Source organism: Acinonyx jubatus, chromosome B2 (assembly GCF_027475565.1).
Source record: "Acinonyx jubatus isolate Ajub_Pintada_27869175 chromosome B2, VMU_Ajub_asm_v1.0, whole genome shotgun sequence".
Classification (NCBI taxonomy): domain Eukaryota; kingdom Metazoa; phylum Chordata; class Mammalia; order Carnivora; family Felidae; genus Acinonyx; species Acinonyx jubatus.
In genome coordinates, this window is record NC_069385.1 from 102,187,915 (window position 1) to 102,202,879 (window position 14,965).

Consider the following 14,965-nt stretch of genomic DNA (forward strand, 5'->3'; position numbering starts at 1 on the left):
TTTATTTCTTTGTGTTGCCTGATTGCTGAGGTTAAGACTTCCAATACTATGTTGAATAATAATGGCAAGAGTGGACATCCCTGTCTTGTTCCTGACCTTAGGGGGAAAGCTCTCAGTTTTTCCCCATTGAGATGATATTAGCATTGGTCTTTCATATATGGCTTTTATGATCTCGAGGTATGGTCCTTCCATCCCTACTTTCTCAAGGTTTTTATCAAGAAAGGATGTTGTATTTTGTCAAATGCTTTCTCTGCATCTATTGAGAAGATCATGTTGTTCTTGTCCTTTCTTTTATTGATGTAATGAATCACATTGATTGTTTTACAGATATTGAATGAGCCCTGCATCCCAGGTATAAATCCCATTGATCGTGGTGAATAATTTTTTTTAATGTATTATTGGATCCAGTTGGCTAATATCTTGTTGAGGATTTTTGCATCCATGTTCATCAGGGAAGATGGTCTATAGTTCTCCTTTTTAGTTCTCCTTTCCAAAACCTTTGTCTGGTTTTGGAATCAAGGTAATGCTGACTTCATAGAAAGAGTTTGGAGGTTTTCCTTCTGTTTCTATTTTTTGGATCATCTTCCAAGAAAATAGATTTTAACTCTTCCTTAAATGTTTGGTAGAATTCCCCTGGAGAGCCATCTGGCCCTGGACTCTTGTTTTTTGGGAGATTTTTGATTACTAATGGATTTCTTTACTGGTTATGGGTCTGTTCAAATTTTCTGTTTCAGTTTTGGTAGTTTATGTTTCTAAGAATGTGTCCATTTCTTCCAGATTTCCCATTTTATTGGCATAAAATTGCTCATAATATTCTCTTATTATTGTTTTTATTTCTGCTGTGTTGGTTGTGATCTCTCTTCTTTAATTCTTGATTTTATTTATTTGTGTCCCTTTCTTTTTCTTTTTGATCAAAGTAGCTATTTGGTTTATCAATTTTGTTAATGCTCAAAGAACCCACTTCTGGTTTCATTGATCTGTTCTACTGGTTTTTTTTTTTTTTTTTTTTTTTTGGTTTTGATTGCATTGATTTGTGCTCTAATCTTTATTATTTCTAGTCTTCTGCTGGTTTTGGGTTTTATTTGCTGTTCTTTTTTCAGCTCTTTAAGGTGTAAGATTAGGTTGTTATCTGAGACCTTTCTTACTTCCTTAGGAAGGCCTGGAGTGCTATATGCTTTCCTCTTATGACTGCCTTTGCTGCATCCCAGAGGTTTTGGGCTGTTGTGTTATCATTTTCATTGGCTTCCATGTACTTTTTAATTTTCCTGTTTAACTTCTTGGTTAGCCTGATAATTCTTTAGTAGGATGTTCTTTAGTCTCCAAGTATGTTACCTTTCCAAATTTTTCTTGTGGTTGATTTTGAGTTTCACAGCAAATTAGGTTTGAAAATATGCATGGTATGATCTTGAGCTTTTTGTACTTGTTGAGGACTGATTTGTGACCCAGTATGTGATCTATTCTAGAGAACATTCCTTGTGCACTCGAGAAGAATATATATTCCTCTGCTTTAGGATAAAATGTTCTGAATGTATCTGTTAAGTTCATTCAGTACAGTGTGTTATTCAAAACCATTGTTTCCTTGTTGATTTTCTGTTTTGATGATCTGTGCATTGCTGTAAGTGGGGTGTTGAAATCCCCTCCTGTTATGGTATTAGTATCAATGAGTTTCTTTATGTTTGTGATCAATTGATTTATATATTTGTATGCGCTCACATTTGGAGCATAAATGTTTACAATTGTCAGGTCTTCTTGGTGGACAGAACCCTTAATTATGATATAATGCCCTTGTTCATCTCTTATCACAGTCTTTATTATAAAGTCTAGATTGTCTGATATAAGTATGGCTACTCCAGCTTTCTTTTGTTGACCATTAGCATGATAGACGGTTCTCCATTCCTTACTTTCAATCTGAAGGTGTTTTTAGGTCTAAAGTGGGTCTCTTGTAAAGAGCATATAGATGCATCTTGTTTTCTTATCCATTCTGTTACCCTATGTCTTTTGCTTGGAGCACTTAGTCTGCTGACCTTTAGAGTGAGTACTGAAAGATATGAATTTATTGCCATTATCTCTTTTGTAGAGTTGAAATTTCTGGTGGTGTTCTCTGATCCTTTCTAGTCCTTGTTGCTTTTGGTCTTTTTTTTTCCCCCATCTTTTCTCCCCTCAGAGAGTCCTCCTTAAAATTTCTTGCAGGGCTGGTTTAGTGGTCATGAACTCATTTAGTTTTTGTTTGTCTGGGAAATTTTTAATATCCTATTTTGAATGACAGCCTTGCTGGATAAAGAATTCTTGGCTGCATATTTTTCTGATTCAGCATGTTGAATATATCCTGCCTCTCCTTTCTGGCCTGTGAAATTTCTGTGGATAGGTCTGCTGCAAACTTGATCTGCCTTCCCTTGTAGGTTAAGGACTTTTTTTCCCTTGCTGCTTTCATGATTCTCTCCTTGCCTGAGTATTTTATGAATTTGACTATGATATGCCTTGCTGATGGTTGTTTTTTGTTGAATCTAATGGGATCCCTCTGTGCTTCTTGGATTTTGATGTCTGTGTCTTTCCCCAGGTTAGGAAAGTTTTCTGCTATGATTTGCTCACATAATGCTTCTACCCCTTTTTCTCTCTCTTAATCTTCTGGGACCCCTATGATTGTGATGTTGTTCCTTTTTAATGAGTCGCTGATTTCTCTAATTCTTAAATTGTGCTCTTTTGCCTTCGTCTCCCTCTTTTTTTCTGCTTCATTATTCTCCTTAAGTTTGTCCTCTATATCACTGATTCACTGCTGTGCCTCTTCCATCACTGCCACTGTGGCATCCAGTTTAGAATGCAGCTCAGTTATAGCATTTTTTTATTTCATCCTGACTAGCTTTTACTTCTTTTGTCTCCGCAGAGAGGGATTCTAATCTATTTTTGACTCCAGCCAGTATTCTTATTATCGTGATTCTAAATTCTGGTTCAGACATCTTGATTGTATCTGTGATGATTAAGTCATTTCCTGTTATTTCTTCCTGCTCTTTCTTTTGGGGTGAATTCTTTTGTTTCATTGTTTTGAAGGAAGAAAGGAATTAATAAAGTAAAAAAAAGTAAAATTGAAAAACTAAACAACACACACATGCACACACACACACACACGCACACAAAAGAATCAAATAAATGATGTTAGATCCTACGTGTGTTTTGGTCTGGTTGTTGAATGGATTTTGACAGATTAGAGAAAAAAGGAAAAAAATAAAAGGAAACTGAAAATTCAAAAAAAATGAATAAAATAGAATAAAATGAAATTAAGGAAATAAAATAGAATTTGAAAAATTTACAAAAAAGTAAAAAATACAGTAGAAAAAATTAAATAAAAATATTTTAATAGAAATTTCAAATAAAAATAAATTTTTTTCTTTCTGTATTCAAGAAAAAGAAAAGACACGAAAAAGAGAAAAAAGAAAATTGAATAGATGGACCAGTGAGTGAACAGACTGAAATATAATTGAAATTACACCATTTTCCCCTACAAGTCAAACTACAAAGCACTTTATAGTCTCTAAACTAAGCAGGCAGAGAGACTTGTGGTGTTCTTGAAGAGCCAGTTTGGCCTAGTTGGGCGGGGCTTAGTGTAATGGTTCTGTTCTCCAGTAGATGGCACTGCTTAGCTTACTGGGTGGATTGTTGTTGCGCTTGTAGGTGTGTATACCCATGCGTAGGCGGGGTGAAAATGGTGTCACCCAGCTACCCAGTCTCTAGTGTTAGAACTGTATTCTCCCTGATCAGCAATCATGCACCTGTCCTTTATGTCTGGCTTCTGTCCACTCCCTGCTTTTACACTGTCCATGACCAAGCCTTCAAGTTGCCAGGTGGCGCCTCCCTGCTGTGTTTTATCTCAGATGCACCTGTGTTTCCTGACCCCTCCCTTCTGAGGGACTATACGTTTGACCTGCCCAGACCTTCTGGGGGAGGGTCTCACTGAGCAATGGCTGGGTGCCAGCCACAGCCAGGAACATTCGTAGGACTGTGCTGTTGCCAATGCCCAGAGACTGTGTCTGGGTGCCAACCTGCCCCAGAAAATGTTCACGCAATCGTGTAGCAGCGGTGTTTCAGGGATTATGGAAAATCTCAACACATATCTGGCACCAGGTTTCACCCTTAACAATGTTGTTCCCACACCAGCGAATGTGGTTGTTCTCTTGGGTCTGCTAGCACCTTTGTTTGTGGTGGGGCTGCACAGCCTCTACCAAATGTCCTTCCAGCAGGGGAGCCGCCTCTCCCCTGTGGCCTGAGGACCCCCAGACCTCACTCTGCTGCTGGTGATTCACCCTTCCCACCAGAGCAGCGCTGGGTATCCAACTGCGGAGTTTCAGACTTTGCACTCCCCCTATTTAGAGTCTTAATGGAATTTAAACCCTCTCCTTTCTCCTTTCTTCCTTTTTAGTTCAGTACTTGCAGCTGTTTCTACCTTTCCACTTTCTCTCCAGCTTCTTTTGTTTGGGGGCGCTTTTCTGGTACTCTCCCCCCATCTCCATCCTCTCTCCTCAAGCAAAAACAGCTGCATGCCCTCCACGGCTTCTCTGTCCCCCAGTTCACCTCTCTGCACTGCGTACCTGCTGAGTTCTGTGGTTCAGGTTGTGCAGAGTGTTGTGTTAATACTCAAATCAGTTTTCTAGATGTCCAGGATGGTTTAGTTCTGATCTGGCTGTATTTCATGGATGCAAGATACAAAAAAAAAAACTTTCATGATGTTCCGCCATCTTGGCTCCTCCTCCCATACTTTCCATTTTTTTTATAGGTAGTACTTGGGGTGGGTAGATCACCATTATCAAATAGTTAAGAAAATAAAGATATGAATTCATATGACCTTTTCAAGTGATATAGAGACAGCTGTAATAAAATTCAACATTTACTGAATGATTTTAATGTTTAAACCAAGTTCTGGACTCCACTGCTATTTTTATAGTCCTATTTTTTATCTGACCAGGCCTCAGCCTGGGCAAAGGCACACTATTACTCTAGCAATATCCTGCCTATTAATATTGTAGAATTTTTTTCCATTAAAGTCTGCACAGCTACTGAAGCATAACTCTTAAGTCCTAAGATGTAAGTCTATCTTAAAATATTGCTTTAAATCTTTAATATCTAGGGCTTCACCATGCTTTCCAGATTTCCTGTTAAAGTATCAACTTGTTAAATATAAATACTGATCATGTGTCCCCCAGCCCAACATATCTGCTTTTCTTAACCTACCATGTTCTTTGTTAGTGGGTTCTGAGCTAGCTTGCACTCCACTCAGATGTAGGTAACTTAATGGAAAGATTCAGGTTTATCTCATTGTAATTATGAGGGCTGTTTATAAATATATTATTTTTCCTCCTGCTGAATGTATGGTAGCTTTGCATTTCTCTAGACTATTTTGACTATGGTCATGTGCCTTACTCTGGCCAATGAGATGTGAAAAGTGATGTGTTTCACTTCCAAGAAGAAGCCATGAAGCAGGGCATGATATCCCATGTTTTCTTATACTTCTCTGGAAATGTTGGAAATATGTATTAAGATGACTCTTCCATTAGAGTTGGCTTTTGAGCACCAAGGTTAATATAGTCCTCTTCTATCCCCCAATCCCTACTGATGACATCTGTTGGCCTTTTAGTCTGAGAGAGAAATAAACTTTTGCTGTCTTAAGCCACTGAAATTTTGGGGTTTTCTGTTAGCAGAGAATAACTTATTCTATCTTAATTGATGTACCATCCTTTTGGTTGCATGAAATCTGGCTCTTAGGGAGACAAATTTTGAAAGTTAATTTTAAAATTATTCATCCGATACTGAATTTTGTCATCTACTTTCTCTGAATGTATTGATTTCTTCTTTTATTTTCTTAATGTTATAGGGTATATTGACTGATTTTTAACAGCTTTATTGGGGTATTATTTACATACCATATAATTCAATTCTCTTATGTGTACAATTCAGTGATTTTTTAAAATATATTTATAGAGTTGTAAATACTCATAACCACAATCTAATATTAGAGCAATCCCATTCCCCTAAAAACATACAAACCAACCAACAAACAAACAAAAACAACTAATGGCTATTTGCTGTTATTTGCTATTCTTGCCTCTCATCCTAGGCAGCCACTAATCTGTTTTCTGTCTTTGCAGATTTTGTCTTTTCTGGACATTTTATATAAGTGAATCATACAATATGTTGTATTTTTGTGACTAGTTTATTTCATTTAGCATCGTGTCTTCAAGGTTCATCCATGTTGCAAGGCACATAAGTTCTTCATTCCCTTTCATGTGTGAATAATATTCCACTGTATGGATATACCAATTCTGTTTATCTACTCACCAGTGGATGAGCATTTAGGTTGTTTACATTTTTTGGCTATTATAAATGATGCAGCCGTGACAATAAATACAGGTATTTATGCACACAAATGTATTAATTTTTCTTCATTAGATACCTAGGAGTGGAATTATTGGGTTGTATGGTAAATTTATGTTGAACATTTTAGGAAACTGCTGATCAGTTTTCCATGGTGGAGGAAGCACCATATGCATAGTTGAACAGCACTGATAGATCCAAAGCACTATTATATCCTTTGGATCTTAAAGGCCCTTATATGGCTGTTCAGTGAAAGTATTCAGGTAATGAATCAGAAGATTCTATTTCTCTTTACTTTCTTTTCAACTCATACATACTCACGCACACAAACATTCTTCTTGGAGAGTGAGTACCAGTATTTTCTGGCTGGTTAATGATTCCTGGTAGACAAAGAGTCACTGGATTCTCCATTTGTTCCTGAACCTGTCATTTATTGAATCTTATATGAGAAATAATTCCAAAAGGGATTGAGGTCTGTGCTGGAATAGTCTGACACGCAGAGTTAGGTGTCATTGCTTCTCTCAGATTCCTATTTACACCCTTTGACCTATCAGTGATGCTTTAACTGTTGAAAAATCATCTGTCCTGCATGATCTAATTTTTATCATGTGCATACAGTATTATTCCTCAAAGAACAAAGAGCCAGCTTTTAACACTATGTAAATATAAATGTCTTGATTAAGTTCTTTCAAGTCATTTAAGGAAAAGACCCACCCATTTTGTCATTTATATACTTTATCTTTTGCTTCATTGTTAATTTTCATTTAAGTTGGCTGAAGGTATTAATTCATTTTTTAAAATTTGTTTCAAATAAATACTCTAAATATTTCCAAATATATGTATATATCCTGCATACAAAGACCAGGCCAAGAGTGAAGACCTAAACTGTAATGTTTTCTATGTAACCGAAACAGGTGGCCAGTGGAAGAGAAAATGAGAGGGAGCTCAAACAAGAAAAGCAAGATGATTAAGTTGGTAATGGAAGGACCATGGCAACAGAGAAGTAAGTCTAAGAGCTCAATTTGGGTTTTGAACTCATTGCTGCTCTAAGTTCTTTCTGACATGTGGAAACAAGTTGTGATTTCCATGTACTTGCTGCTCAAAAGCAGGCTCCAAGCTGAGGCAAAGTTCAGTAATGTCATAGGGTGTAATCACAAGGCTGGCTGTAGGTAAGCAGGACGGAACTAAGGTGTACCTTTGGAGTTACACATCTCCAACTGTCCTCTACTTCTCTGAAGTTGGAATGTTTCTCTGTCCAGAGGGAACTGGATCTGATAAGCTACTCACACTGTGGTATCATTTAGTTTGCTTGAATGGTTGGCAGTTCAGGGTGTGGCTAAAAGCTTAGGCTTTGAAGGTTTGGAAACTCGTTGTCATCTTCCAGGACTCTTGTGACCATGGGCAATTTACTTAACATTTTGTATTCTGGAGTGCCTGAGTGGCTCAGTTGGTGAAACATCTGACTTCGGCTCAGGTCATGATCTCACGGTTCATGGATTTGAGCCCTATGTTAGGCTCTGTGCTGACAGCACAGATTCTATGTGTTCCTCTCTCTCTGCCCCTCATTCACTCAGTCTCTGTCTGTCTCTCTCTCAAAAATAAATAAACATTAAAAAAATTAAAAAAGAATGTTTTATATTTAAAATGGGTATAATTCCAGAATGTCATAGATCTTTTGTGAAGGTTCGTGGATAATATAAAACAGTAGACACAGTGTCTGCCAGGGAGTGAATTCTCCATAAATATTGGTTGTTATTATCAGTGATGAGTGGTTGCCATTCCGTATAGTACTATTTTTTATTCTTTTTCTTTTTAACAGCTTTATTGATATATCATTTAAGTACTATACAACTCCCCATTAAAGTGTAGCGTTCAATGCCTTTTATTATATTCACAGTTGTGTGCAAACTGTACAACTTCAGAACATTTCATTACCTCAAAAAACCCCCCCCAACCCTTTATCTACCACTCCCCTATCTCCCATCACACCCCCACCACTAAGTAGCCATTAATCTCCTTTCTTTTCTAGGTTTGCCTTTTCTAGATATCTCATGTGAGTGGAATGCTAGAACAGATCTTCTGAGACTAGTTTCTTTCATTTAGCATAATGTTTTTAAGGTTATCCATGTTTCAGCACATATCAATCAGTACTTTGTTCCTTCTTATGGCTGAAAAATATGCCATTGTATGGATATACCACATTCTGTTTATCTACTTATCAGTAGATGAATTGTTTCCTTTTGGCAATTATGAATATGATGCTATTTTTTTGTGGAAATATGTTTTTATTTCTTTTGGCTAGATGCCTAGGTATGGGATTACTAGGTCATGCGGTAAGTTTGTTTAATTACTTGAAGAATTGCCAGACTATTTTCCAAAGCAGTGCCACCATTTTTTTTTCATCCCCACCATCATGTACAAGTGTCCTGATTTCTCCACATCGACTGTGTCTTTTCTGTTTTTTAAAAGTGAAATGGTTATAATTTAAATCTATAAAAACTTCATAAGGACTTAAACTGAGAGAGGATAAAGTTAGATCTTATTGAATTTTATGTATTCATGGAAACTAAATAAGAGTAAAGATAATGGGCCAAAATTGTACTTTTGTGGGAAGTTTTGATGTCTACAGTCATTTAAAGAAGGCTTATTTTATAGGACATGCATGTAATTTATTGTCCAAACTACAATACATTAGAGAATGGGAGGAGTTCTATGTATAATTATGCTGGGGAACAAGGGTAAGTTGAGGCTGTCCCAGACACACTGGGGCATGTGGTCACCTGATGTGTCATTAAAGACCTCACTATGCCTTCACTCATTTGGAAATATATTTTATTTTCTTTTTTAGCAGAAGTGATAGTTTGTATTTATCTCACACTTGGAGGCAAGAGTACATGAATATATTTGTTGTTTTAAGTTTTTTTTAATTTCAAGATAGTTTATTGTTTTATTTAAAAAATGTTTATTTATTTTTGAGAGAGAGAGAGCAAGCAAAAGTGAGTGGGGAAGGGGCAGAGAGAGAGAGAGAGAGAGAGAGAGAGAGAGAGAGAGAATCCTAAGCAGGTTGTGCTCTGACAACTTGTGAGATCATGACCTGAATCAAAATCAAGTCAGACACTTAACCAACTGAGCCACTCAGGCTCCCCAAGGTACTTTATTTTTAAAACAGGTCAAAACACTAAGCTTTTGGCCCATTCTGCCAATGTACAAGCTACAAACGCTTGCTCAGCTGCTGGGAGGCACTCTTTAGTAGCATGTTCGACAAGTGAATAAAAATCCAGATGAAACAAATATCCAAATGGTTTCCATAGGAACACACATAAGTGACTCCATCTCCTAGAGTTCTCTATTGCTGCATCCATGCCAACCCTACTTACAAAGCATCACAAAAATAGCAGTGATTAAGTTCAACAGTTCCCCCAAATCTCATAATTCAAGCTAAACTTGCATCTAACAGTTACAGGAGTGGCACGTACTTGTTAATGCTAAGTAAAGCACAGGCAACAGGAGAATGCTCCATCCCTCTCTCCCAAGCACAGGACACAGGTAGAGTGCTGATATCCTGCTCTTGTACTTCTAGTGGAAAGTCATGGTTGTATCAGTTGCCATGTTGGTGTCAACATCACATAGATAGTTGGCCTCTGGAACCCACTGAAAGTAGAAGCAGCAGCAACAGTGTAAGCACCTATGTTTTCAAAAAGCATCCAGTTGCCTGCATGCATCTTGGGCAAGTGACAGTGCTCAACAATGCCATCAAGGCTGTTACATGTCGGTCCCCATACACTGGTTCAATAATACTTCTCATCTCATCTGGTTTGGGTCTCTCTGCATAAGGGGCTTCATGTGTGCATGATCATAAGAATGCAATTAAATGATCCATATACCCCATCATTCATGTAATACATAGAGATTTGTTCACTCGACTCATCTCATCATCAGAGCATGTCTATTCCTTTAATATGAGTTTTTTGACAATGGTATTAACCGTGATCATGAAAGCTGATGCAACATAACGTCTGCTGGGCTCAGCTATGATTCTCACTCCTGAGTCTGACGGCAAATACTTGTTCAGTGCTGGGTTGATAACACTGGTGATATCTTCAAATTTAAGCTTTACATCTTCAGATCCAGGAAAGCCACCACTGATATCAAGCAGAAACATGTTGAAACCAACCTCAGCTCCCATGTCAAAGACATAGTGGGTATCAGAGATGGTCTGCATGAAGGTCTCAGGATCAGTACAGCCACTTCCATATGGAAGCTGACACCGATGACATCAATGTGGAGCTCTTTTGCCCCAAAAGGAGCCTGCTGGTTTTGAGTGTGGCATCAGATTTAACACCGAGGCAACAGACTGCTTTGGAATCATCAGTGGCAATCTGCAACACTAACGTTGCCTTTGGATGTGCCCTGGCACCTTCCCTCAATTTGACTTCACTATCATCATCTGGACTCCCATTATTGACAGAATACTTAATCTGAGACACTTGTTTGGATTTGTGTAGATAATCCTCTCTAGAGGCACCTGGAGACTCTGTACCAATTGTACTTCAGTCTTGCTGGCTCAATCAAATCCTGTCCCTCTGGCAAGGAGCGTCTTCACTATGGTTCTATTATCATTGCATTTGACTGCATAAAAGGGGGTGATCCAAGGACGAGCTTTTAAGCATCTCTGATGTTTCTTTGGAAAGTCTCCCCGGTCTGCGACATAGAAGGCATCCTTATCATTGGAAGACAAAACTTCATTAATTTTTTGGTCTAACATGTCCTTGGCAGTAAGGCTTTCATGGAGGAAATGGCAGGTAAACTGCATTACTAGAGTTGTTCATGGTTTCTTGATGTTTCCATGGAAAACTAAGAGATGGAATTTAAAGAAATTATTGCCAGCATTTCTCAAAGGCCATTCTTGGGAATTCCAAGTCCCCCCGAAGATGCGTGTGCTCTTGGTGCAGCAGTGGTGATGTTCTAATAAACACAGAATTTTCTGTCTTAGAGTACACAGGTGCCATGGGCTGGCTCATGGCCCCTAGTGCAAAGGACAGCTCCCCCCATCCCAGCCTACCACCTTGCTCCCTCCCTGGGGGGAATGCCAGACCCAGGTGGCCCCTGAGCTCTGGCAGAGGGTCGCACCATAGAGGTTGAGGGCACTTACCTGTTGTTCCCTCGGAACAGAGCCAGCATAACTGATGCATACAGGAAATGAAGCCTAGCTGTAAAAATAGGCTGTATTGTTTTTCCAGCTAATCTGAAGCAGATTGCATTATGGATTTTACATTTTATATAATGTTGACATTTTAAAGATTTTTGTGGACCCTATATCATTTTTTTATTATTATACAAAAATAAACTCCTCCAGGAGTGCCTATTACTATATTAGGCATGTAAATGTTGCCTTCTCCTCCAATATATATTAAAAAAATAATTCAGGTCACAGTGCTTAGTGTTGTGGAAACATGCACGGAAGTCAGTCTGCATTTCAGGGATTGGGGTTTCTGAAACAGATTCTCCCATGCAAATCCTCTTTTCCAAATCATCTATTTCCCCCATTTCTCTTCCATTCTACTTCCCTGCTAACCAACCAACCAAACTGAGCCCAATATCTGCAGTACTATTGACTCTTAGAAAAATAACAACTGTCCTATTAATTGGAATTCTGATTTCCATGAATATACAGGGTCAGTTCAACAGCCTATAATGCTAGAGCCTGGCAGAGTATCACCATGAAAATGACAAACAAACAGAGAGGCACTTGTTACTGCCCCAGGAGGGAAGGACCAAATACCATAGTCTTACCTTAATTCACCCTCTGGAGGACCTATCTTTGCCAGCAGCACAAACCGAGTGATGACCATTAAAGAACAAACAACTGTGAGAGAAAAGCAAGCTGAGAGAGAGGAAAACAATTGCTGTCCACTTGAATACACAGGAGGGCTTCTTCAAGAACAGTTGAGTTGCATGGAAGGTTGACCCTCAAACAGTTGCCTAGGTCAGCAGGACCTGAGGCGATCCCTGGGGTGAGGACTGGTCAGGTAAGTTAAAGCCGCCTTCAGGGCACTTTCAACTTCCGGCACCAATTTCCTCAAGACTGAGGATGAGAAAGCAACACTGTTTGAGTTCAACTTTCTCCTTCACTGTTTTTTTTTTTTTTTTTTTTCTTGTTTCCTTTGTTCCTGTGAGTCGAGTATATCCAAGAGTGACTTTTAATAGTTGGGCAAATTCTTTATAAGGATGTTGCCTCCTGGTCTGATCATGGACTTACTTTTTAGCAATCCAAACTCATTTTATAGGCTCCAGGCATGATTGTGCAGAATGTTTTTAAAAGACATTTTTACTTCCAACCCTCTAAGTTCTAGGTTCCCTTTCACCATGAACTCTACATAAATTTTCTCAGTACCTAGTTATGTGTTGGGGAAGCTGCTATTTCTTGCTTTCGTTTTACTTCCCAGTTCTTCACTCATCTCATGTCTATTGTCTTCTATATATCCCTGAAACCGCCTTATGTCTGTTTGGGCTGATCTCACTCCTACCTTGAGGAATTCAAAACAGAATCTTTTTTTCCAGACAGAAATTATTCTATTTTTTATTAATTGACAAAGTAGGATATTTACAGAAATACTCTTTCATGTATGTATTTTTTTTAACGTTTATTTATTTTTGAGACAGAGAGAGACAGAGCATGAATGGGGGAGGGTCAGAGAGAGAGAGAGGGAGGCACAGAATCTGAAACAGGCTCCAGGCTCTGAGCTGTCAGCACAGAGACCGACGCGGGGCTTGAACTCACGAACCGTGAGATCATGACCTGAGCTGAAGTCGGACGTCGGACGCTTAACCGACTGAGCCACCCAGGCGCCCCTCATGTATGTATTATTATGTTATATATTATATATGTCTCATATGCCCATCACTGAAGAAAAAAAATACTCTGTGGTTTTACTTACACTACCATTAACAAGGCTAATCAGAACTTTGCTTTGAATAAGATTTGGTGATCTTAATATCCTCACTAGATCTCTGCTGAATTTGAAAGTTGTTAATCACTTATTTCCTTAGAAATACTTCACTTTTTAGCTTTTGTAACACTGACACTTGTTGATTTTCCTCTTAATCCTCTGGCTATTTTTCCTGTCTCCAATGGCTTCTCTTTCTCAATGCATTTCATAGTTCTGTGCTTGTAGCCCTGTGCTTCTTACTCTAATCAGTGGAATAACATATTCTGCAGCATTCAGACAAAAACTGCTTCTTAGTTACCCGTGAAAATCTCCTAAGAAGGTGCCACACTGGAAAACAACATAGCATATATTATCTTTTCCTCCAACATTGAAACTCCAGTTCCTACTGAGGCTCAGACAAAGTAGTGGTTTGCCCTTAAGGGCCATGCTGTATGAAACGTACATAACCTTAAAGATGAGCATCCTTTTTAACAAAGCAAGACATCTATCATAGGATAGGAATATGGGGACTGAGACTAAAGGAGGGTATATTTCTTTTGGAATGGCAGGTGGAGTTGCTGTACTTAGTAGATTGTGATCTCTTTCTGTTTTGTAAAGCATGCAAAGTTGAATTTGCAGTAGTGAATTTGCAGTAGTGTGCCTGATCAGGTTTTGTTACTCTCCTAGAATCATCCTGTCTGTGCTCGCCATTTCATGTACCATCTCTCTCTCTATGTGCATATATGTGTAGAAGCTGTTGGTATTTATACTAGTATTAGTGTAGTTTTAACATTCTGATTGAATGCGATAGGTTCGCAGATCACAAAAACATGGGAAACAGTTATGACTAACTACTTATTGATATATAAGTAATTTTCCCATTCATTCAACAATTAATCCATTCAACTCACTGTATGGAAGGCTGTATGCTAGATATTAGTGCTACTAGGACAAATTAGGAAAACAATCCCTGTTTAACAGACCATATCACCATATAAAGAGTGGTGAGTACATGCATTCATTAACAGTTTACTGTGCATTAGGTACTGTGTAACACCCTGACAATATAAAGAAGCATTGTTTCTGATTTCTGGGGGCTGCCGATTTAGGGTTCATACAAGAGGGAAAAAGAATACATATATAAAATGGTCATTATGCTACAATAGATACATGCAGTAGCATCATGCAGAAAGTTATGTGGTATTTGAGAAGAAAGAATATTTTTGCAGTAAACTAACCTGCATCAGGGAGATATAAAAAGAAATCTTGACCTAAGAATTTTCTTACTTGTGTGATTTAATTACTGATATCATTGACTTGTTCTTTTGGGGTTGATCACTTCTAAAAGACAACCACTGCAGAGGATTTGATGGCTGGTGGATGACTTTATACAAGAGGTAGCACTTAGTCTGGGGCTTGAATACTGTTATTATTTAAATATGGGGACACAGTTAGGGACAGTGGGCACTGTCATAGGCTGGAAGATCACCATAAGCTATAACATAAAGCTAAGTAACATGAAGTAGCATAACATAAGTTAGTAATAAGGTGAACTTCAGCCTTCCTGACTATATAGAGGTTGTATGCAATAGGGAAAGGTAAAAACAAGATGAGGTAGTTGACAGGAGGTCAGCTTATAGGGATGACTTATAGAGTAAGCTACATAAAAGGATATG

General features: G+C 38.3%; 1 long non-coding RNA gene and 1 pseudogene across 1 annotated transcript in view; one reads left to right on the forward strand and one right to left on the reverse strand.

Moving 5' to 3' along the window:
- LOC128315426 (uncharacterized) overlaps positions 1–14,965 on the forward strand; it is a 32,336-nt gene that overhangs the window by 6,563 nt on the left and 10,808 nt on the right. Inside the window, exon 2 of the long non-coding RNA XR_008298171.1 lies at positions 7,275–7,363. This is a non-coding gene — a long non-coding RNA (uncharacterized LOC128315426). The remainder of the gene's footprint in view (positions 1–7,274; positions 7,364–14,965) is intronic.
- LOC106981613 (ornithine decarboxylase-like) lies at positions 9,469–11,189 on the reverse strand (annotated as a pseudogene).